Below are 25,785 nucleotides of genomic sequence, written 5' to 3'. Positions count from 1 at the left end.
CCTCGGTTTACAGTATGCCCTTCCAGAAATGAAAACTTTTCATCAGTGCAGAAGCAGGGCCTCACTGCTGCTGTGTTTGGGCTACAGAACTGAGGTGGAACATGATATTTAGGGTGTTGCCAAGAGTCAGAGCTGTGATTCGAACAGCAAACTGTTCACCTTTTCACTTTTTAAAAATAAGAAATAACATTTTAGGTCATAATTTATCTTGTTGATATTGTATTTATTTAGGTCAAGAGAGGTAATTTAAGTTAAATTCATTCAGTGGACTTTCAGTTATGGGAAGAGGGAAAATAAACTTTCTGTTACCAGAGGGATTTTGCATGCAAACACACACGAACTTGCACATGCTCACACAAACAGATGTAAACACATACAGAACTATAGCACGCAAGTCAAACAAACATGTCGTTTAGGGTAGAAATGTACCCTGTAAGCTACAAGAAAATGTTATTTAAAAATAATAGAGATAGAATCAATTTAAGTGTAAGTTTTCAAACATTTTCCCACAGGATAAAATCAAAGTATAACAGAGGGGTACTCTATATGGCTAGAACATCTGGAAACTCAGCCTTTAGACAACACAGTTTATGAGGCTCCACTGTGTGCACCATTAGGCATTATTTCTACTGAGAGGTGAAAAGCTTGGATCCATGCTAGCCCGCATGAAATCCTAGGGACATGACAAGGAACTATATTGTATATTATATAAGAGGTTGGCAATAGAAGAAAAACGAAATAAGGAGACATTTACAGGGAGAATGAGCAGAAGTTTCTGGGACAAACGGAGAAAGAAAAATGGGAGCCAATAAGGAATTATCAAATGATGAGAAGGAGTAAAATATTAAAAACATTTGAATGGAAAACCCATCTAGTGACTTGGCCTGCGGGGACATGCCACTTTCTGAGACAAATCACATGATGTCTCAGATCTCATGCAGACCCATGACTCCGGGACATTTCTATAACTACTCATAAACGTGTTCTTCTAGCTATTAAAAGAAAAAGAAATAGAGAAAATTTGGGAGGAAGAAAGAAACATAGATACCTGAGCTTAGAAATCTTTTGCATAAAAGAATTGTAAATGTAAATTAAAAGTCACAGCTGAGCCAACTGTATGCCACATCCTCTTTACATAAGAAAAGCCATATTTCAGAAAGCAAAGCTGTGGCCAGCCAGTTCTGGCAAGGTCTGGGTTGTAGGAATTCATTTCCTGCATCCAATTCATGCTTTCGGCTTGAGTTATGTGGGCAGCCTCATCTGATCTGACAACCCAGACTTCTACCATCTGAAGGCAACAGCTTGGCATGTGAAAGTTTTGTGACTTGGTATTATCCAGTCTTTTCTCTTTTGTGTTTTCTGCTCATGATGAGCTGGCAAACTAGGGATGCAGTATTAGCTTCCTGTGGCTGCTTATAACAAATGATCACAAACTTGGTGGCTTAAAAAAGTGTATTCTCTCATAGTTCTGGAGGCCCGAAATCTGAATCAAGGTGTCATCAGGGCCACGCTCCCTCTGGAGGCTCCAGGAGAGAGTCCATTCCTGGCCTCTTGTAGCTTCTGGTGGTTTCCGAGCAATCTTTGGTGTTCCTTGGCTTGTAGCCCCGTCACTCCAATCTCTGCCTTCTCATCACCTGCTACTCTTCTGTCACTCTTCTCTATGTCTGTTAAAAGGATACTTGTCATTGGACTGGTTCTGGATAATGCAGAACCTTCTCATCTCAAGATGCTAAACTTAATCATATCTGCAAAGATGCTTTTTCTAAAGAGGGTAACATTCGCAGGTTCCAGGGATCAGGATGTGGACATATCTAGGGACCCCCATTCAACCCACTACAGACACCATCACAGAATTGTCCATGGTGCTGGTATACCTTTCAAAGAGGCTGACCTTGAGGGGATGCTGTGAAAACTTAGAGGGAATGTAATGCAGCAAATATCCTTTTAGATGGGAGGAAAGACAATGGTTCCAAATTTGAGCAGCAGGACAGGGGCCACATTTTAAAGTGCATTTGAGCTTTTCTCTCACACTTCCTCCATGACTTCCTTAACCTTTCAACTGTCTGTCTGCTAAATAAAATCAGAACTATCTCAGCTAAATTGAAAGCCACAGTCACCTGGTTATGAAATCATTTTGCCTGCCCAACTTTCCTCTCTCCCTCCCTCCATCCCTCCCCACTCCCATTCCACAGAAGGAAAGATTTAGCAGCTCGTGGGCCTTTGCAATGTCAGAGGCTTCATTATTTTCAAGAATAGGTGTATAGTTGGGGGTGAGTGAAGACACTTCATGCTGCATTAGGCTTAGTTCACTAAAGAGAAGCTGATAGGAGAAGAATTAATTACAGTTTAACAGTAATAATAAAAAGCAAAACAAGAGATGGAAATAAAATAGCCGAGGGAACAAATGGTATTCCGAGAAGAATGGTGTCTATTCACCGTGGAAAATTTATATGTAGAATAAATGCTGGGAATTGGGACACAGAAGAGGCAATCAAAGGCCCGAGGAGGCTCCAGCAAGCAGGGGCTGCTTTTCATTGAATTGTCTTATTAGCTGGCTGGAGGTATAAATAAATTCCTCCAGTGTCTTTGTTGTCTGACAAGATGGAAAGCAGAATGAGTCCTGATGGGGCAGGGGGTAGGGGATTTGAGGAGAGGGAGGGTGACCCTGACAGCCCTTGGAACCAGGGCTGGGAGGGAGTCTGCCAGTGGGAAAAGAATAGCCAGCGAGGAAGGTGTCCGCTTCCTTTCATGGCAGAGGCAACTGGGTGTGGGCTGCACTGAGGGCCAGGGAGGGGCCGGGATTCCCAGGGCTGAGAGGCTTTGTCCTGAGGCCAAAAGCATGGCTTTTTCATGGCAAATCCTACTCTGTGTCACCACAGCATGTACTGGGAGCAACAGTCGGGAGCCACAAAGCCTTCCTCAGGGTGCACTCAGCCACCAGCTTTCAATCACGGTGCCCTTGATACACTGCCATGTGTGACTGTTTGCAAGGCATTTTACACAAGACTTGTTACAATGAATGGAAGTATCAACATTTGTGAATAATTAATATTTTTTAGAATAAGGAGATTCTGGGAAGATGGTAGTTGTGACAATATAGCTGCTTTTATAAAATCAGCTCTATTGAGGTGTATAATTCACATACTATACAATGGAATGGCATTTAGTATATCCACAGAGTTGTGCAACCATCACCACAATCAATTTAGGTCATTTTCATCACCCCTATAAAGAAACCCCATGCCCAACAGCAATGACTCCCCATTCTACTCCCCACAACCACACCCTCAGCCCTAGGTAATCACTAATCTACTTTCTGTCTCTATAGATTTGTCTATTCTGGACTTTTCATATAAATGGGTCATATAATAGTTGTTCTTTTGTGTTTAGCTTATTACACTTAGCATAATGTTTTCAAGGTTCATCCATATTATAGCATGGGTCAGAATTTCATTCCTTTTTAAGGCTGCATAATATCCCATTGTATGTATATGCTACATTTTGTTTATCCATTCATCCATTCGTGGGCATTCGGGTTGTTGCCACTTTTTGGCTATTACGAATAATGCCTCTATAAACATTTGTGTGCAAGCTTTCATGTGGGCAATTCTTGTGATGCTGATTCTAAAGTCTGAGAACCACTGATCTACAACATAAGTAGGTGACAAGGTATGGCAACAACTCCAAAATGTTAGTAGATGGGTATAAGCTACTGACAACTGCAAGAACCATGTGATTTTGGAAATTGTGTGGGAGGAAAGGGGAGAAAAGGACTCTAGTATCCCTGAAAGCCAACCCACAAATTGCCTTGGAAATCTCGGTGGCTCAATCTGAGAACATCAACCAAAAGTTGGAGGAAGTTTCATAGGATCCAATTTGCATGTGAGCGCCAAGGGATCTCTGGAAGGTGGAAAGTGTTGGAACACTCTGGGCTCTCTGAGTTTTTTAAACTAATGCATCAAATTTTGTTCCAGGATAAACTGCACTGAAAAGTACTCACTGGGAACAGAATTTAAATGAAGCATCACGGGGTTGGGGGAGGAGAAAGAGGAGAGAGAAAAAAATGAGAGATAAGAGCAATGTGGACTCAGCTTAGAAAATATTTGGCCATATTTTTTAAAAAATCACTTTGTGGGCTGGGTGCGGTGACTCACACCTGTAATCCCAGCACTTTGGGAGGCCAAGGCAGGTGGATTACCTGAGGTCAGGAGTTCGAGGCCAGCCTGACCAATATAGTGAAACCCTGTCTCCACTAAAAATACAAAAATTAGCCAGGCATGGTGGTGTGCTTCTGCAGTCCCAGCCACTCAGGAGGCTGAGACAGGAGAACTGCTTGAACCTGGGAGGCGAATGTTGCAGTGACCTGAGATGGCGCCACTGCACTCCAGCCTGGGTGATAGAGTGAGACTCCATCTCAAAAAAAAAAAAAAAAAAAAAAGAAAATTACTTGTGAAAGTGAACATCCAGGATAGCAAATCTAGGAAGGTTATACCAGCCTACCTTTTTCCCCTGAAAGTACCAAAAAATTCTCTCATTAAAAATGAGGAAATTGAGACAAATTTTTTTAAAAATCTAGAAACAAACGAAAGTGAAAACACAACATACCAAAACCTATGGGATACAGCAGAAGCAGTGCTAGGAGGGAGGTTTACAGCATTAAATGCCTACATCAAAGAACTAAAAGGTCACAGATTAATAACCTAATATCGTATCTTAAGGAACTAGAAAAAGAAGAACAAAGAAAGGTAGCAGAAGAAAAGAAACAACAAAGATTAGAGCAGAACTAAATAAAATAGAAAGCAAAATACAAAGGATAAACAAAATTAAAAATTGGTTCTTTGAAAAGATGAACAAAATTGATAAACCACTAGCTAGACTAACCAAGAACAGAAGAAAGAAGATCCAAGTAAACACTATCAGAAATGAAAAAGGAGACATTACAACTGATACCACAGAATCAAAAAAAAGCATCTGAGACTGTTATAAACAACTATACACTCAGAAAGAAGAAAATCTGGAAGATATGGATAAATTCCTGGAAACATACAACCTCCTGAGATTGAACCAGGAAGAAATAGAACTTAACAGACCAATAATGAGTGGTGAGATTGGATTAGTAATAAAAAAAAAACTCCCCCTCCCAAAAAAGCCCATGATTAGATGGATTCACAGCTGATTCCTACCAAACATACAAAGAAGAACTAACACAAATCCTTCTGAAACTATTTCATAAAATCGAGGAGGAGGGAATTCTCCCTAATTCATTCTACAAGGCCAATATCACCCTGATACCAAAATCAGAAAAGGACACAACAAAAAAAGAAAACTACAGACTGATATCCCTGATGAACATAGACACAAAAATCCTCAACAAAACACTAGCAAATTGAATCCAATAGCACATCAAAAAGATAATACACCATGATCAGGTGAGATTCATCCCAGGGATGCAAGGATGTTTCAACATATGCAAATCAATAAATGTGATACATCACATAAACAGAGTTAAGGACAAAACCATGTGATCATCTCAATAGACACAGAAAAGGCTTTGATAAACTTCAGCATCCCATCGTGCTAAAAGTCCTCAACAAACTAGGCATAGAAGGAATATGTTCTATTCCTTAGAAGGAATAATATGCTTAGGAATAAGTATGCTTAAACATAAGACCATACATGACAAACCCGCAGCCAATATCATACTTAACAGGGAAAAGTTAAAAGCATTGCCTCTAAGACCTGGAAATAGACAAGGATGCCCACTTTCACTGCTCTTATTCAACATAATACTAGAAGTCCTCACCAGAGAAATCAAGCAAGAGAAAGAAATAAAAGGCATCCAAATTTGAAAACAGGAAGTCAAATTATTCCTATTTGCTTATGATATGATCTTATATCTGGAACACCCTAAAGAGTCCACCAAAAAATTCTTACATTTGATTAATTAATTCAGGAGTTTCAGAATGCAAAATTAACATATAGAAATCAATAGCATTTGTATACACCAGTAACTATCTAGCCGATGACTGAAAAAAGAAGGCAATCCCATTTACAATAGCTACAAAAAAAGTAAATACCTAGGAATATATTTAACAAAAAGAGTGAAAGATCTCTACAGAGAGAACTATAAAACACTTATGAAAGAAATCATAGATGACATAAACAAGTGGAAATACATCCCACAGTAGTGAATTAGAAGAATCAATATTGTTAAAATAATCATACTACTTAAAGCAATCTACAGATTCGACATAATCGCTATCCAATTACCAGCGTCAATTTTTACAAAATTAGAAAAGATAGTCCTAGAATTCACATGGAACCAAAAAGGAGCCTAAATGGTTGCTGAAGCAATTCTAAGAAAAAAGAACAAAGCTGGAAGCATCACATTACCTGACTTCAAATTTTACCACAAGTCTATCGTGACTAAAACAGCATGGTACTGGTATAAAAATAGAGACATGGATCAATGGAACAGAATATAACCTAGAAATGAAGCCACATACCTACAACCAACTGATCCTCAACAAGTCAATGTATACTGGGGAAATGACACCCTGTTCAATAAATGGTGCTGGGAAAACTAGATATCCCATATGCAGAAGAATGAAACTAGACCCATACCTCTCGCCATATACAATAATTAACTCAAGATATAGTAAAGGCCTAAATGTAAGACCAGAAACTATAGGAATCCTAGAAGAAAACCCAGAAAAAAACCCTTGTGGACATTGGCCTAGGCAAAGAATTTAGGACCAAGCCCTCAAAAGCAAATGCAACAATAACAGAAATAGACAAATGGGACTTAATTAAACTAAAAAGTTTTGCACTGCAAAAGAAACAATCAATACAGTAAACAAGACAACCTACAGAATGGGAAAAAATATTTGCAAACTATGCATGCAACAAAGGGCTAATCCAGAATCTACAACAAACTCAAACAATTCAACAAGAAAAAACAACCCCATTAAAAAGTGGGCAAAGGGCATGAATATTTTTCAAAAGAAGGCATCCAAGCAGCCAGGAAACATATGAAAAAATGCTGAACATCACTAATCATCATAGAGGTAAAAATCAAAACCACAATGAGATACCATCTTATACCAGTCAGAATGGCTATTATTAAAAAGTTAAAATACAACGGATGTTGGTGAGGATGCAGAGAAGGGGAACACTTATACACTGTTGGTGGGAATGTAAATTAGTAAAAACCTTTATGGAAAACTATGCAGATTTCCGAAAGAACTAAAATAAAACTACCATTTGCTCTGGCAATCCCACTACTGGGTATCTACCCAAAGGAAAATAAATCATTATATGAAAAAAGATACCTGCACTCATACGTTTATTGCAGCACTATTCACAATAGCAAAGATAATCAACCTAAGTGTCCATCAACAGAAGACTGGATAAAGAAAATGTGGTTTGTGTATGTGTGTGTGTGTGTGTGTGTGTGTGTGTGTGTGTGTGTGTGTGTGTATTTGTTCCATGGAATACTACTCAGCCATAAAAAAGAATAAAATTATATCTTTTGTAGCAACATGAGTGGAACTGGAGGCCATTATCGTAAGTGAAATAACTCAGATGCAGGGCTTAATATCTAGGTGATGGGTTGACAGGTGCAGCAAATCGCCATGGCACACGTTTACCTATGTAACAAACCTGCACACCTTGCACATGTACCCTGGAACTAAAATAAATAAATGAATTAATTAAAGAAATAACTCAAAAACAGAAAGTCAAATACCACATGTTCTCACTTATAAAGTGAAGGCTAAACAATGGATACACATGGGCATACAGAGTAAAGTAACAGACACTGGAGACTACAAAGGTGGGAGAGTGGAAGGGGTGTGAGGGTTGAAAAGTTACCTATTGGATACAGTGTTCACTATTTGGGTGATGGGTACACTAAAAGCCCAGACTTCATCACTGTACAAAAGATGCAGGTAAGAAATCTGCACTTGTACGCCCTAAACATATACAAATTTTTAAAATGAAACAGAAACAAAATACCTAAAAATGAAAGAGATGAGCAACAGAAAATGATCATGAGCAAATTCCATACAAAGTCACTATAAGAGAAAGGAAAACAAGGGATAGAATGTCGTGACAGATAACGAAGTCATGTTAGAAACATGTGCTTATAAAACTGGTAAAACTTGTAACCTAATAATACATTAAATGAACTAAAATTAAGAAAAATAAGTGTATGAAATAATAGTGTAATCAGATTAGGAAAATTTAGAAAGGAAGTAATTTGAGAACAGGAAGATTTGAAAAGAGAAATGACAACTCAGGAAAGAAAAATAAAAAACAGTTTCATAAATGAAGACTAAAATGGAAGGGACATGTCCTAATTGTCTACTGCTACATAATTCATCACCCCAGAATTTAGTGGAATGGACCAACAGCAATTGTATCATACTCATGGATTCTAGGCTTAATTGGGACGACTTGAATGGCCAGGGGCTAAGACAGCTGGGATTAGATTTAGATCTACTTCCAAGATGGCTTCTTTAATTACCTATCTGGCACTTGGGCTAGGATGGCTGGAGCAGAGGTTCAGCTAGGACTGGCCATTGGAGTGCCGACAGGTGGCCCCTCCAGCATGACATTCTTGAGGTAGTTGGGCTTTATACATGGTGACTCAAATTTCTAAGAGTAAGTGTTCCAAAGACCAAGGCAGACCAACTTAGTCCTTCATGACCTAGCCTTGGAAGTCTCATAGCATCATTTGCACTGTAGTCTATTAGTCAAAGCAGTCACAGGCCCACCCAGATTTAAAGGGAGGAAACACAGACTCCACTTCTTGGTGGAGGAGTGTCAAAGAATTTTTGTCTATTTTTCTCAGTTTTATTAAAGTATAATTTGCATACAATAAAACAAATCCATTATAATTGTGTAGTTTGATCACTTTTGGTAGTTATATACAAGTTTGTAACTACTGGCAGTCAAGATATAGAACAATTTTGTCACCTTAGAATGTTTCCTCATGCCTCTTTCTAGCCATATTTCAGACGACCACAGAACCCAAATATGAATGAACACCAGCTATAAAGAAGAAAAGGTTTAAAATCAAAGACAAATGAGGAAGACCCAATATATGTGGAATAAAAATCCTGAAGATGAAAATCAAACCAATAGAATAAAACAAATACAAACATATTTAAAGTAAGAAAACTTTCCTGAAATAAAACAGACTTGAAACTATAATGAAAGGTGTATTTTGTATCTGGGAAAATCAACCTAAAACAGCCAATATTCTAGTGAAACTACTGACTTCAAAGTAAAAGAAAAAAAATCTTAAAAGACATTGGAAAAAGACCAAGTCATTTATAAGAGAAAGAAAATTAGATTGCCATTAGACTTTGGACACAACCCTTTTTGCTAGAGGACCATGAAGCAGTATCTTTAAAATACTCAAGGAAATAAACTATGAAGAAAGGATTTTATAGCAAACAAAACTGATCTTCAAATATAAAGGCAGACACACTGTTATGAAAATGCAAAAAACTCAGGGAATGTTGTTCTTATGAATCCTTCCTGAGGAATCCACTAGCGAATGTACTTCAAAAGACCAAAATGACTGGAGAAGTATCAGCACAAAGACTGCTGATAAGCATGAAAGACACGGTTTCCTGTAGAATTAAGACTAAATGATGGTTCTTAGCAAGAAAGAATAGTACGAACGGCTTTATGTCTTGACAATATAAATAGAGCACAATTATCAAAAATGGGAGAAGAATGGAGAAAGTACATAAGAAGTTCAATAAGCTTGAAAACTTCCTTGTAGAGTACAGCAGGGAAATTACAGTTAATAACAATTTATCATATATTTGAAAATAGCCAGAAGAAAAGAATCGTAATGTCCTCAACACAAAAAGAACAGACAAATGTTTGAGGTGATGAATACCCTAATTGTCCTGATTTGATCATTACACATTGCATACATGTATCAAAGTATCACATATATCCCCAAAATATATATAATTACATATATCAATTTTAAAAAAGAAAATCTTCCTTGTAGTTTTAATGGGGAGTATAAGGATATTATTGCAAATTAGATTTGGAGAAGACATGGAGAAAGAGGGAGTTACTAGGTAACTTCAATATCACTCAGGGGGAAAGGGGGATCAGTAGACAAGAGCATGAAAAACAGGAGATTAGGAGTAAAAGTTTTAGAATTGGTATAAAGGTAACAATCAGAACCAAAATATAAATTTGCCTACATTCACAAGATATACCCTCCCTGATAAAAAAAAAGGGACGAAATAAAATAAGCCATAAAGGCAAATATTATTTCTATGAGATATACTTCCAATATAAAACAAGCTGACAAAACTTTTGAGGTCAACCTATCAATAATGTCAGTGTACTCAAATGGTCTTAACCTAAAACAAAATGATTTTCAGCTAGCCAAGCAAAATTCATTACCATACGGTACAGAAGAAATAACAGATTTATAAATGTTAAAATAAACATTTAGACAAATATATATCCAGCAAATGCAAATTTTTTAAAAATAGAGGTCATAATCTAAATAAAGGACAAGATAAAATTCAGACCAAAATCATTAGAAGAGACAAAGAAGGACACAAGTGCTAAAGGATACAATTCACAATGAAGAAATATTAGTTATTAATATTTATGCACCCAAGACACAGAATCAACTTATGTAAAATTTAAACTAGAGGACATGCAAGGAGAACTAGACATACACATACTAAGAACAGAAGAACTTAACACATTTCGCTCAATCCAAGATTAAGCAGCGAAACTTAGATATACATCCAACTTGACCCTGATGCTAGAGAATACACCTTCTTTTTCTTTTTATTTATTTTTTAAAAACAGTGTTTCACTCTGTCACCCAGGCTGGAGTGCAATGGTCCATTATGGGTTACTACAGCCTCAACCTTCTGTGCTCAAGTGATCCTCCCACCTCAGCCTCCCATAAGTAGCTAGGACTATAAGTGCACACAAAGACACCTGGCTAATTTTTTATTTTTCGTTCAGACACGGTCTCACTATGTTGCCTATGCTGGTCTCAACTCCAGGCCTCAAGCAACCCTCCTGCCTTAGCCTCCCAAAGTGCTGACATTATAGGCACAAGCCATCTCACATCCAGCCTACACCTTTTTAAATGCCAACATAGAGCATTCATGAACATTGATCAATACATTTCAAAGGGCATAGCAAATATAAAGCAAATTCTTTATCCATAATGCAATAAAACTAGAAAGTAATACCAGGCAAAGCAAAAAAGACCTTCCTTCTGGAAATTTTTATATTTTATAAAAGAACTCTTCAGTCAAAGAGGAAGTATGAAATGAAATTTCAAAATGTCTTAATAACTATTATAATGAAAACATCAGAATTTATGAGATATAGCTAATGCAGTTATTGGTAGAAAATGTATAGCATTAAACAAAATAGCTAGAAGAGAATTGCAACAAAAATTATAATTTAAAAAAATAAAAATACCTAACTCAAAAAGCTAAAAAAAAAATAAAAAGAAAACACAGGGAAGAAATGTAAGAGATAAAAAATTAATACACATTTTTAAATGTTAATGAGTTAGAAAACAGAAAGGCAGTACAAATGAGTTTTTTAATCCAAGTCAACTTCTTAAAAAAATCAACAACATATAGCAATTTGCTAACTTAAGTAAAAAAAGAAAGCACAAATGTACAAAAATAACTATAAAACAGTATGTTACCGAATGCAGGTTCAGCCAGTTGCAAAACCAATTAGCAAGATTGAGATATGGTAGAAGGAGAGTGACTTTATTATAAACCAAAGCTAGCAGTGGGGAAAACAGTCCAGGCTCTTGCCTTAATGGAACCACTTCAAATTTCCAAGCAAAATGCAACAGCTAAAGAAGGGGAAGCCTTGGCATGGAGGACACACAGGGGGCAAGGCAGTGCAGGTCTACGTGACTTGTTCCGATGACTTGTCTTGAGTTATTGACCCCTCTGATGAATGGGGTGGCATTATCTCAGGCTTGGTTGGGTTGTAAATTAACTGTATCATTGAAGCAATCTCCTGGTCAGGGAGATTTCCACAGGTGCCTGTATTGTTTCAAGATTTAGTCTCTGGAACTTTTGTGTAAAAGTGAGATGTTGAGTGAGAGACAAGAAAAAGCACTTTTCCGTAAGAAAAACATAGAATTAGATGCACTAGCAATGTGAGGGGGTGTCTAATGATAAAGTGAACACAAAGAAAAAAAAACTTTAAAAATAGGGTACCCAGTTACAAAAGGAAAATTTAAAAATCATGAGAAGTTACTTTGCCCTAATTCTATGAAAATAACTTTGAAAACCTAGATGAAATGACATATTTCTAGAAAAACTTATCGAGATTGATCCCTATACAGACAATTCTAATAAACCAGTGTTTGGAAAATTTAAAGTAAAAAGATTACATAAAAACACCATAAAAACCATAAGGTCCAAATTATTTCACTTGGGAATTCTATCAAATATTTTTAAATTAGATAATCCATTGTTTGAAGTTAGGCAATCCAATATAATACAAAATGACAAATTCCAACTTCAAATTGTGAATCAGGTATTACATTAATCTCAAAACCTCACTGAGATTAAACCAAAAAACCATATACTAATGTCATTTATGGATTTCACTGCAAAAACTATAAATTATTTCTATTTGCAGACAATATCACAGATCTCCAAAATCCAAATGGAAAAGGTGCTGCAGATGAGAAGAAAATTTTGTAAAGCAGCAAATTATAAAATCAACCTATAAAAATCTATAGCATTCATATACACAAACCAAACCAGTTTAAAAAGCCAATGGGAGAGAATATTCCATCTATGATACCACAAAGAAAATAAAATACCTAGGCATAAACTAAACAATAAATATCCAAAATCTACATTAGAAAAACATTATTCCTGAAAGACTCCAAGTGGACCTAAAAAAACAAAAAAAAAAAAAACAAAAGGTAAAACAGATCATGTCCTTGGATAAGAAGAATATAATAAAGATGGCAATTTTTCCCAAGGTAATTTATAAATTTAATGTAATACTCCTAAAATACCACCAGGCTTTCTTCTGGAGCTACATAAATTGATAATAAGTTTCACTGTGAAGAAGAAAAGCTTCTTGAGCTAAGAAAACAAACAAGACACACTGAGGGTTACTGGCCCTAGCAAATGTTAAAATATATTTAATTAAAACAGCATGATGTTAACATATGAGATAATGTGAGCTATGTATTTGGTTTTTGACCCGTTTCCAGGCACACAACTCCTAAAATCCTCGAAATCCCCCAAGTGATGTCTTTTTGTATGCTAATAATGATTGACTGGTGGCTGGCAGCCCCTAAGTTGCTTCAGAACGAGGGCTGATCACCAGAAAGACCAAGGCAGGATTAGAGGGTTGGGACTTGCTGCCCCACCCCACGACCTCCTGGGAGGGGAGAGGGGCTGAAGGTTAAGTTGATCACCCGTGGCCAGTGGTTTAATCAATCACGCCTCTGTAATGAAGCCTCCATAAAAACTGAAAAGCATGGTTTTTAGAGAGCTTCCATAGGTGAACACGTGGAGGTTCCTGGAAGGTGGTGCACCCAGGGAGAGCGTGGCAGCTCCGCGCCCCTTCTCACATGCCTTGCCCTGTGCATCTCTTCGTCTGTATCCTTCATGACATCCTTTATAATACACTGGTAGATGTTAAGTTTTTCCCTGAGTTCTGTGAGCTGCTCTAGCACATTAATTGAACTCCAGGAGGGAGTTATGGTATGGGACCCAATTTGTAGCCAGTCAATAAGAAGCACAGATAAAAACAATCTGGAGCTTGTTGTTTTTGGCATCTGAAGGTGGCGGCCAGTTTTGGAGACTGAACCCTCAACCTGTGGGATCTGATACTATCTCCAGGTACATAATGTCAAAATTGAACTGAATTAGAGGACATCCAGCTGATGTTTGCTGCAGAATCGATTGCTTGCTTGGCGAGCAAGGAAATACCCTACACACAGCTGGTCATAGAGGTCTCTGTATTGATTGTTGTTGAGTGGGAGACAAGAAAAAGCACTTTGAGTTTGTGTTTTTCTACACACATGTATAATAAAATAAACAATGGAACAGAATAGAAATACAGAAGTTGGTTCAATTGCAAATGGAAATTTAGAATATGAAAAAGGCAGCATCTCAAATTAGTGGCAAAAAGATGGCATTTCTAATTTACACTGGGATATCTACATAGCTACATGAAAAGTAGTTTCTACATGACATTAGTTTCATTTGTTATATCATACACCAGAATATTTTCCAAATGGGTCGGAGATTTAAATATTTTTTAAATGAACTAATACAAATTAGTCTTTATAGCCCAGGAGTTGGAAAATATGTCCTAATTATGATTCAAAATCTAGAAATCATAAGGAAAAAGATAAATTTTATTACCTCAAATTTTTTATGACCAAAAAAAGTGCCACAAGCAAAGTAAAAAGACAACCAGAAAAAAATGAGCATCTTTTATTACAAAAGGACTAATATTACAAATATGTAAAGAATTTCTAAAAATAGACAAGAGAAAAAACTTACAGAAAAATAGGCTAGAGATAAGGACAGTCCATCAGAAAAAAAAATGCAAATAGCTCTTAACCATGTGAAAAGATGTTCAACCTCTGTCATAAGAGAAATGCAAATTAAAATACTCAGATAGCATTTCACACATGGGATTGGCAAAAATTCATGTTGGATTTTGTCAGGGTACTCCAGAGAAACAGAATCAATTGAACACATATAGAGAGAGAAAGCGAAAATAGATTTATAAGGAATTGGTTTACATGATCATAGAGGCTAAAAAGCCCCAAGACCTGCAGGCAGCAAGCTGGAGACCCAGGAGAGCCCATGGTATACTTCTAGTCCAAGTCCAAGGGCCTGAGAATCTGAAAAATCAGTGGTATAAGGTCCAGCCTGAGTTTGAGTCTGAGACTGAAGGCAGGAGAAGACCAATATCCCATCTTGAAGAAAGGTAGAGGGAGAGAATTATCTTATTGAGCCTTTTTGTTCTATTCAGGCCTTCAGTGAACTCAATTACTTCAGTGAATTCTTTACTCGAACTACTGACTCAAATATTAATCTCTCCCTCGTGGTCTAGTGGTTAGGATTCAGTGCTCTCAAATGTTAATCTCATTCAGAAACACCTTCAAAGACATACCCAGAAAAAAGTTTAAGCAAATATCTGGGCACTCCTGTGACCCAGTCAAATTGACACGTAAAATTAACCATCACAGATAAGTATGTGGAAAAACATGTTCTCATTAATTGCTGGTAGGAATGCAAATTTTTATAACCACTATGAAAGGGAATTTGGTGATGTCTAACAAAATTACATATGTAGTCATCCTTTGACCCAGAAATTAAACTTTTAGGAATAAATCTTAAAGATACACTGGCAAAAATATGAAAAGATGCAAGCACAATGCTATTAATTACAGCACTATTTGTAATAGTAAAAGACCAGAAACAATCCAAAAGTTCACCAATAAGGGACTAATTGAATACACTATGATACAATCATACAATGAGGTTCCATGTAATTGAAAAAGAAACAAGGAATGAGAAATTTCTCCACATACCATTGTTTAGTGATCTTGAGAATATTGTGTTTACTGAGAAAAGAAATACAGTTAAAAAGATTTAAAATATTCTACCATTTATCTAAGAAAAGAGAGCTACATATATATTAAATATATTTGTATAAATTATATGCATATGCATTTATATGTATTAAAAACAATAGGATGATTTTAAAATCTTTGAATTCTTATGGGGGAAGAAAAGGAATAGGGCAGAGAAAACAGGATAGGAGTTAGACTTCTTGAAATATATCTTGTTTTATAGATTATACTTTGGAACCAATAAATAATTTATATAATTATAAAACAAATTAATTGGGTTAATGCTGTTACTAAAACTGAAAACTAAATGAAACAAGGAACTCTCACAGCATATCCAGTTTGTGGCTAACCTGACAGAAAGGAATTTTTCCAAGTGATTTTAAAAACCAGTAATTGACCTTCTAATACAGCAATCTATGTATCCTTATACATCCTTAATGGGATATATCCTAAGGACAAAAAGAATAGAAAAAAATACCTAAACTGTTTCTAGTAATGATATTGTTGTTAGTAGTGATGTTTTCATTCTGTCAAACACAGACTGTGGCTTGTGTATTAAGGGATAATAAGTCAAATGGGTAGTTAAGTTGGTGTCAACGAGAACTGAGATCTTCAACAAGATCAAAAGAGATACAGATGTAACATTTTGTTGGAGTTAAGTAAGAAAGCTATAGTTTTGACTTTGAATTGGTATTACCATCATAAATTCATAACGTATTTTATATATATTCTGTCAACATAAAACACCTTGAAACAATGATAAACCCCATAGCAATAACCACTTCTAGTCCCAGATTGTGTCTCTAAATACTATTTCCCATTAAAAAGAGTCAGGGTTTCTTTAAGGCTCCAAGTCTGGAACAGATATGTACAGAGTAAGCCTGAAATATCTTTTCAAACTACCAGAAGCAAGGAAGCAATCACAGACTATTACGATCATATCAAAAAGACTCCTGAGCTGGCTTGAAGGCTCACACTGGCCAATATGGGACCATTTTAGCATTGTGTTCCTCCAGAAACTGACCCCAAGACAAGTATTTGAATGTAAAGAGTTTATCTGGGAAATGCAAGAACCACTGGTAGGAGAACAGGGAAGAGAGAGAGAAGGGAAGGCAGCCTATAAAAGGTGTTTTATCAAGCTGGGTACCACAGTGGTGACTGGAGCTTAATCCTGTGGGGGAATTCTGGGAAACAGTGTAAGGTACATTCTTCAGAGTTATCCCACTCAAGAAGTGAGGAAGTGGGGTAGTTACACACTGACTCCTGACAGTCACTTATTGAGGCCTATCAGCGGGTAGGTGTTAACTCTCCAGCCCTTCTTGATTTTGTATGTAACCTATTTGTAATTTTCTGGTAATCACCTTTAAAAAAATAAAAAGAAACAGACAAAATTATTTTTAATAATAACTTTTATTTGACCCATCACATCCAAAATATTCTCACTTCAACATGTAATCAATATAAAAATTATTAATGAGATATTTTACATTCTTTTTCCATACTAAATCCTCAAAATCAGTGTGTATTTCACACTTAAAGCACATCTCAGTTTGAACGCTAAATTTTCATCAGAAATACTTAAACTGTATTTCGATTTCATAAAATTTACGGTTGAAAAAGCAGATTCACATACCCAAGTTGTTTCAAACTTCAGTTTTCCAATAACTGGATCAAGTATCACTTTTAAATTTAAATGTATATTAATTAAAATTAAATACAATTTAAAATGTAGTCCTTCAGTCACACTAGCCACTTTTCAAATGCTCACTAGTCAAATGTGGTTACTGGCTGTTGTATTGGATAGTGTGCCGTTACAGGATAAACTTGCTTTCTTCAATATATAATAAAATAGAGTGGATTCAAAGTTCTCCATAATAGCCTTCAGATCTGTTTTCTTGCGTAAAAAAGAAAGTGTCCCCAAGATGGTGCATGACGTACCCATGCCATGCATCTGAACGCCATCTGTTGCATTCGAGATCCCTGTTCTTTCCCCACTTAATATACTGTGAGTGTATTTTTATTTGTGTATGTAGAGATCTACCTCATAATTATAATGGCTATATACCCTTCCATTGTGTGGATGTGTCATAATTATTTTAACGACTCCACTATTGATTGCTATTTGGGTTGTTTCCAAACGTTCGTTAATATAAACAAGGGTTGTGATGAGCATTCTTCCTCATACATCTTTTCACATCATGTGGTTATTTCCTTAGGATTTGTTCCAAGAAGTGGAACTGCTGGGCAAAACAGTCATTAACAATTTTAAAAGCAGATCTTTGAAAAGATGAGGCCCACTGCACCAGAACTGGCCTACTGCCAGAGTTCTGTGGTTGTTCTAGGCCCCAGGAATTTGGTCTTGTGGCCACAGGGCGCTGAGCTCCCTCTCTCAGGGCAGAGAATATCCTACTCCAGATTCTTACTCTGGAGGTCTGCAGTGGCGTCCAGGAACATGAATTTTTAAACAGAGGTCCAGCCGATGCTGATGCAGATGGTCCAGGATCACTTCAGTAAATGAACACTTGTCAACCCTGTTTTCTCATCAGTGTTTCCTGAGAAGCTCTGAAAAATACTCAGGCCTGGGTGTGACCCTGGGAAATTTATTTTTCAGTGGCTCTGAGGTAGGGCTGGTATATGAATATACTGACTATGTGAATGCAAACATGAGATCATATCATAATGCATGCTGCCTTCTCCTTAATACAGTCTGATTTTCCTCCCTTTTCTATTTTTGCTTGCCTCCTTTCTCTTCCTCTCCTCCCCATCTTCACCTCACCACCCTCCCAGGCAACCTGTGTTAACAACCTAGTTGTTAAACTGAATTGTGAATATGATATGATTTTCTCCATGCCAATGTATCATATGCAAAAATACTTTCCATTGATATACATATCAGCCAGCGTTCTTAGGAAGCAGCAGAAACCAACTCTGGCTGGTTTAAACAGAAAAGCAGTGCCTTAAAAAGATACTGAGTAATTCACAAATTCTCTGTGTGGGTTGGACAAGCAGCCAAGAAGGCCACTGATGGCCTTTTCTGAACCTGCTCAGGAGTGTGGGTAGCAGGGCAGAGATGAGAAGGGATTGGGAGCTGGTGACAGGCAGACTTAATGAAGGAAATTTCAGGCAGCCACAATTGGAAGAGGAAAATCTTGGCAGGAGAAGACATTTCATTTTGTTTGTTAGACCACTTGGGGGTCATCTGGAATAATAATTCCTGGGGAGGGGTATTCCTATGGAAAGAATGTGTAACGAGTCAGTCCAGGCTTTTCACAGTATGTTCAGAAACACAGAGGAATCTCGTTAAGTCCTCCAGAAGGCAGACATCAAGATAGAGTTAGTAGTGCCATCCTGTGCTGCCAGTTAACAAAAGAGATATGTTTTGAGAAATGCTTCTGTAGGCTCAATTTCTTCTCGGACCCGCCATAGAGTGCATTTACACGAATCTAGATGGTCTAACCTACTACACGCCTAGGCTGTATGTATAGCCAATTGCTCCTAGGTTACAAACCTGTACAGCATGTTACTGTACTGAATGTGATAGGCAACCATAACACAATGTTAAGCATTTGTGTGTCTAAACATAGAAAAGGTGCAGTAAAAATATAGTATAAAATATAAAAATGAGGCTGGGTGCCGTGGCTCATGCCTGTAATCCCAGCACTTTGGGAGGCCGAGGGGGGTGGATCACTTGAGGTCAGGAGTTTCAGACCAGCCTAGCCAATATGGTGAAACCCGTCTCTACTAAAAATACAAAAATTAGCCAGGCATGGTGGCACATGCCTGTAGTCCCACCTACTCTGGAGACTGAGGCAGGAGAATCGCTTGAACCCAGGAGGCAGAGTTGCAGTGAGCTGAGATTGTGCCACTGCACTCCAGCCTGGGTGACAGAGCAAGACTCTGCCTCAAAAAAAAATATATATATACATATATATATATATATATATATATAATATATACACACACACACATATATACACACACACATATATATGTCTGTATATATATGTGTGTGTGTATATATATGGTACACCTGTCTAGGGTACTTACAATGAATGCAGCTCACGGGACTAGAAGTTGCTCTGGGTGAGTCAGTGAGTGAGTGATGAGTGAATGTTAAGACCTAGGGCATTACTGTACACTACTATAGACTCGCTAAAAACTGTACTCTTAGGCTACATTAGATTTATTTAAACATTAAGTAGTTGCATACAATGTTACCACGGCTATGTTGTCACTAGGTGATAGGAGTTTTTCAGCTTCATTGTAATCTTATGGGACCACATCGGAAATAGGGTCAATCATTGACTGAAACATCGTTATGTGGCACATGGGAGTGCAAAAGATTTAACGGAGTGTTACCTATAAAGAATAAAGGGTGAGAGGGAACAATAACGGCAGGGAAGACCTCAGATTGCCATGCAGGTCTGACCTCTGTGGAAGGAGAAGGGAGAAGGAAGCGTTGGATGGGAAGAGCTTCAGACCACGGGGCAGCTTAGAAAGTCTCTGGCAGTCCAGTGGGGAGCTCCAGGACAAAGAGTGCCCAAGAAGACCTCCAAGTGGAGCAGAAGGTGGGAAGTAGTGCCTCTCCATGCTCAGCTATTGGCTGGGGGCTGCCCAGGAAGAGCCTGAGCTTACAGTGGGTCCCCAAGGCACTGCAGCTAGAGGCTGTCAGCTAACCCAACTCCTGCAGCTGATGTCAAGTTCCTTCTTGAAGGGGAGATCCAAGTGGCATGCCTCCATGACTGCCACAACAGGTTTTAGCCACATTTCCATTGACAAAGATTATAATTTTTTTTTTGAGACGGAGTCTTGCTCTGTTGCCCAAGCTGGAGTATAGTGGCCTGATCTCAGCTCACTGCAGCCTCTGCCTCCCAGGTTCAAGCGATTCTCCTACCTCAGCCTCCCTAGTAGCTAGGATTACAGGCACGCACCACCAGGCCTGGCTAATTTTTTGTATTTTTAGTAGAGACGGGGTTTCACCATGTTGGCCAGGCTGGTCTCGAACTCCTGACCTCGGGTGATCCACTTGCCTGGGCCTCCCAAAGTGCTAAAATTACAGGCTTGATCCACCACACCTGGCCGACAAAGATTATAATTTTAAAAAATCAAAGTGTGATGGTTAATACTGAATGTCAACTTGATTAGATTGAAGGATAAAAAGTATTGATCCCGGGTGTGTCTGTGAGGGTGTTGCCAAAAGAGATTAACATTTGAGTCAGTGGGCTGGGGAAAGCAGATTCACCCTCAATCTGGTGAGCACCATCTAATCAGCTGCCAGTGAATATAAAGCAGGCAGAAAAATGTGAAAAAGAGAGACTGGCCCAGCCTCTCAGCCTACATCTTTCTCCTGTGCTGGATGCTTCCTGTCCTCAAACATCGGACTCTAAGTTCTTCAGCTTTGGGACTCAGACTGGCTCTCCTTGCTCCTCAGATTGCAGACAGCCTATTGTGGGACCTTGTAATTGTGTAAGTTAATACTTAATAAACTCCCCTTTACATATATATATTTATTTATATATACATTTATATATATATATCTCCTGTTTCTGTCCCTCTAGAGAACCCTGACTAATACACAAAGCAACAAGTCATTGTGTCAAAGATCATTTGAAACATGATGTGGAGAAATATATGTAGAGAAACATGTCAAAATCATTTGAAACATGTAGAGAAATACAAAAAAATGAAGATTGTTATCCCACTAGCGATTTCCTATATATAATATATACAAATAAATATATATTTATTTAAAATAAGATCATGAGCTACATGCTGTTTTAAGCCTTTTTTACTTAAAATATGAACATATTTATATTCCCTTTTAATTTACAGAAATCTATTTTTTTCTAATGAGTGCATAGTGTTCCTTGGTATGAATATACCAGCATCTGTTTAAGTGGTCCCCTATGGCTCAACAGTTTGGATGTTTCAAATTGTTTGTGACTCTAGCCATCACTGCAATGCCAATCCTGGTACATGTGTCCTGTTCTTGGTCTTGGCCTTGGTCTCTAGGGATTCCAGAGCCTGCCTCTGTGACTCTCTGATGCTGCACTGTCTTGACAGTTAAGATGTTGCCCTACCCGGGAGCTCCCCTGAAATGTTGCCAAGGATGCAGAGGTGCAAAAGGAATGACCCCAAGAGAAAGCCATCTGCGCCAGGTGGCTCTGAAGATCCTTCTGAAACAGAGAGCCAGGACTGGCATCATGGCTTGGGAAACCAGAAGCCTTTCTTACTGGTACATCCCTACCAAGACTCATGGCCCTATTGGGCTATTCGTTTGTTTGTTTGTTTTTATACCATCTGCTGTTTTCAGAGATTTAATCCCCCAATTCCAGTGAGGAGAATTAAGGGAAGCAAATCTTCAGAAACTGAGGGCCATTGGTAGAGTTATTACATCATTGTAGGAGTGACTTTTCCCAGCCTTCACCTGGGAACCACCTGCCTCTAAGACCAGCATGGACAATCACCATATCTTCATTTTCCATGGTGATTTGTAGGGCTAGCTCCCACGGGGTGCCCAAAGAATGTAGTCCATCCCTCAAACCCTCTCAGGTACCAGGACTGAACCCAACTGAGCCACTGGAAAAGGCTGGTGGTGGGGTGCACCCAAAGTTGAGAATCAGAGGCCAAAGGAGCTGGAAAGAGAATACAAACTAGACTCCAGTGTTCTTTGTCTTCCTACCAATGAAACTGATTTCTATATCAAATGCCATTCTACTGTGTTCTGATTTTTGTTTCAGTTTTATGGGTTCCCCCCACCCTTTTCCCTGGAGTTGGAACCAAGTTCTCGGGGCTTATGTAGTGTCAAGCGGGAGAGTTCTTACCAGCCCTCAGACTTTGCTGTATGTCTCCTGACATCTGCTGAGCTGAACATGATCCCTGCTGACCCCATACAGATGTCCACCGAGGCGTGCACTCCCCATCTGCCAGGCAGGCTGCCATACGTGCCGGTCACTCTGCAGCCTTCCTTTCCTGGTTTCCTAAGTTGTCTATGTTTTCCGCTTTAAACATGTACCACTTTTGAAATCAGAAAAAAAGTTATTTAACTATTGTCATTACAATATGGCTTTAGTATTGCTGTACGTTGTGTTTCTGTCTTAAAAATATGGTAAGGCAGAACCCAGATGGGGTGGGAAATGGGCAGATTTGGAACATGCTCTAGATGAATGTCATCACTTGAGAGCAAAACCAGGACACTTCAACCCGTAATAGATGCAGAACAAACCCATCTGAAAATGTGTTTATCGACTTGTGTCTACAGAGTCTTGGAGGAGCCCCCTGGATTTAAGTGCAGGAAGGTGACTGGGGTGTGGCTGAGAGACAACAAAGCTGCCCTGCCCTTTGGCTTTATGATTAAGGTAGGGCTGTGTTATAGAGCAATGAACCAGATACAGGCTGGATTGGAGGAGGCTACCACCTTCCAGGAGAACCCTGACTACACATGTGCAAATAGACAAATGGACTTTCTCCTTTCACTCCCTTGAAACAGATACCCAGATTGGAGAATATGGTTACTATAGCCAAAAACCACTTTTGTCCTGTGTCTCTGACATTGTTCTGGTTCTCTTGGCTGGCTCTGGTGTGGAGATGGAGCCTTGGACTGATTGAGTTTGACTACAGCGTCCATTAAGATAAGCCAATCTGTTACAATTCTTTCTAGAAAGCAAAGTGGCAGCTTGTATTAAGAGCTTTAAAAAGTCCATACCTTTGATCCAGTTACTCCCCTTCTCATAATTGTCAAAAATTCAAGCACACATGTATGCACAATAGTTTATGTTGTGGTGTTATTCAAAATGGTAAAAAAAAATGGAAACAACTTTAATGTTCAGCAACAAGGGAAAGAGGTTAATAAATCATGGTGTCCCCATACATTGGCCTAGTATGGAGCCATTAAAAATGGTTTTCCAAGAATTTTACTGGTAATAGGAAATATTCACAGTACAGCAAGTTTAAGAATTAGGATTCAGAATTGGGTAAATAGTATTTCAATTTGGTAAAATTATTACATGGAGAATCCTAAGTAAAATATTAAAAATAAATTTATTAATAATTTAGGTGTTTATGGCTGATAATTTTTATTTTCTTCTTTGTATTTCCCATCAGAGAGGAGAATTACTTGTTTGTTTGGTGTAAAGTTGTCCATTCTGGTTTTTATAAAGATAATTGAATATATGTGCCATTTTACCACATTGTCGCATATTATAGAATTTTCTTTTTCTAAAGGCTGAGTAATAGTCCCTGTATCAGGTACTGCATTTCCTTTGCCCACTCCTATTTTAAGTTTACCATTAGGAGATAATACATGAATATATGTTTATGACCTTCATATTATTCATTATAAATTAATAAAATGGCCTGACAGTTGTGGTTTTTAAAAGCATGTTTCAAAAATGAGGAAAACCCCTGCACTTGAGGAAGATGGTATGTAATGAAAGGAGGTTTTAGAGAGAATACAAACATTCTGAACTATTTTCAACTGTCTCCCTATCAAGAAGAAATGCCATCAAATAAGAATGAAGGAAATGGAAGGCCAAGATAAGAGAGCAGATAGTGGAAAAATACTTTAACCAAATATACAAATCGGACTCTCTCCCTTTTGGCTCTAATAGGACGAGAAAATATGAAGAGGCCACTCTTCAAATATTTCATAAGTGTCTTTGAGTGGGTTGAATTTCTCTTGAACCCCTTAAAACCACAAGGGGTTTAAGGGTCAGGGGGTGGAGAAGGGATAGGATTTGAGAGGAAGGGTTATTGGAGAGAATAGTTTGCGTGCTGCGGGTATTTCCCCTTCATCTCAAGTTAAGAGGGAGAGAGCTTTCAAAGGAGAGCAGGTATGGGGAATGGGGAGAGGGCGGGTTGCAGTAAATTGGTGTCTGATTCTTGCCTGAAAAAATCGAAAGATTAAGAATGCTTGAATCACTTACTAGGCTCAGAGAGTGAAGAGCCATTTTACAAAAGTACCAAAGAAGAGCTTTCCTACTCCTCAGCCTGTCAGCACCGCCCCACCCTAGAGGAGTCAGAATTCCGGGTTTATAAGCTGATGTAGGAGAAGAGGTTAAAAGAAAAAGAAGAAACCAAATGCACACCGTTACCAGCTGTAAGCTTCCTGCCTGCAGCAGACTCAAACTGAAGAGGAAGATTGCACTTTAAACAAAGTGTATAGTTTTGCTTGTTGAATAAAAGGAGATTTCTAATATCTAAATTAAGACTATATTTAGTGACTTAAGGTGATCATAGTACTTTTATTTATCATGAGTGATATGATCAGATAAGTCACAGGACTGATAAATTTTCATCCATAGACAGGGAAAGGATATGCCTTACTGAATAAATTTTAAGGGACAATGGGAGACAAAACAAAGTTGCTTTCTGCTTATATCCCAGGATCACATTTAACCCATGACCCTAGCTAGCTTGCTTCAGTGAGTTTAAGCCAGCTGATGCAGACAGATGACCTCCCAGATGATGGCAAGGGTTACCTGTAACATCTTTGATAAAACCTGGAAAATCAGAGAGTAGCCAAAACAGTGAAAATGGAAAATGGTGTCCTGATTTTTAAATGGGGTGATAAATGAAATTTACAGTTTGATTGACGAGCACCCCCAGTGCCAACAAAAATCTAGAGGGGATTATTAAACAGATGGTTTTCTGAGTACTTGAAAAAGAAAGCAATGTTTGCCAGGAACTAGCGTGGACTCACTAAGAACGAGTCTAACCTCCTTTCTTTTTCTTTCTTTCTTTGTAAGTGATTAAATTAGTGGATTGGAGTATTTCATAGACTCTGTGCCTTGATTTCTGTGATGGCTTCTCCTAAATCTCTCATGATTCTCTTGTGCAAAGGTGGAAACACGTCAATGGGGACTACGAGGTGAATTTATAGTTGGCTGAATAGTCATACTTAGAGTGTTGATTAATGAATTGCCGGCACCCTGGAGGGGAGTCTCTGGTGGCATTCCAGCGGGCTTTATTCTGGCTTTGTCCAGTTTAATATTTTTTATTAATAACTCAGGAGATGACATAGAAGCCAATTTTATCAAAAGTGTGGAAGACATGAAGAAAAGATAGTGAACACATTTGGATGGCTATAAATTTTTTAAAATTTGCAATCCCAGTTGGGTGCAGCGGCTCAT

The 25,785-nt window shown here is 38.1% G+C and overlaps 1 pseudogene; it reads left to right on the top strand.

Annotated features, from left to right (window-relative positions):
- The window catches only part of LOC100594601, a 52,505-nt pseudogene that overhangs the window by 17,580 nt on the left and 9,140 nt on the right, over nucleotides 1–25,785 (top strand).

Source organism: Nomascus leucogenys, chromosome 6 (genome assembly GCF_006542625.1).
Source record: "Nomascus leucogenys isolate Asia chromosome 6, Asia_NLE_v1, whole genome shotgun sequence".
Classification (NCBI taxonomy): Eukaryota; Metazoa; Chordata; class Mammalia; order Primates; family Hylobatidae; genus Nomascus; species Nomascus leucogenys.
Note: the sequence above shows the minus strand (reverse complement) of the source record. Positions and strands in the feature narration are given on the sequence as shown.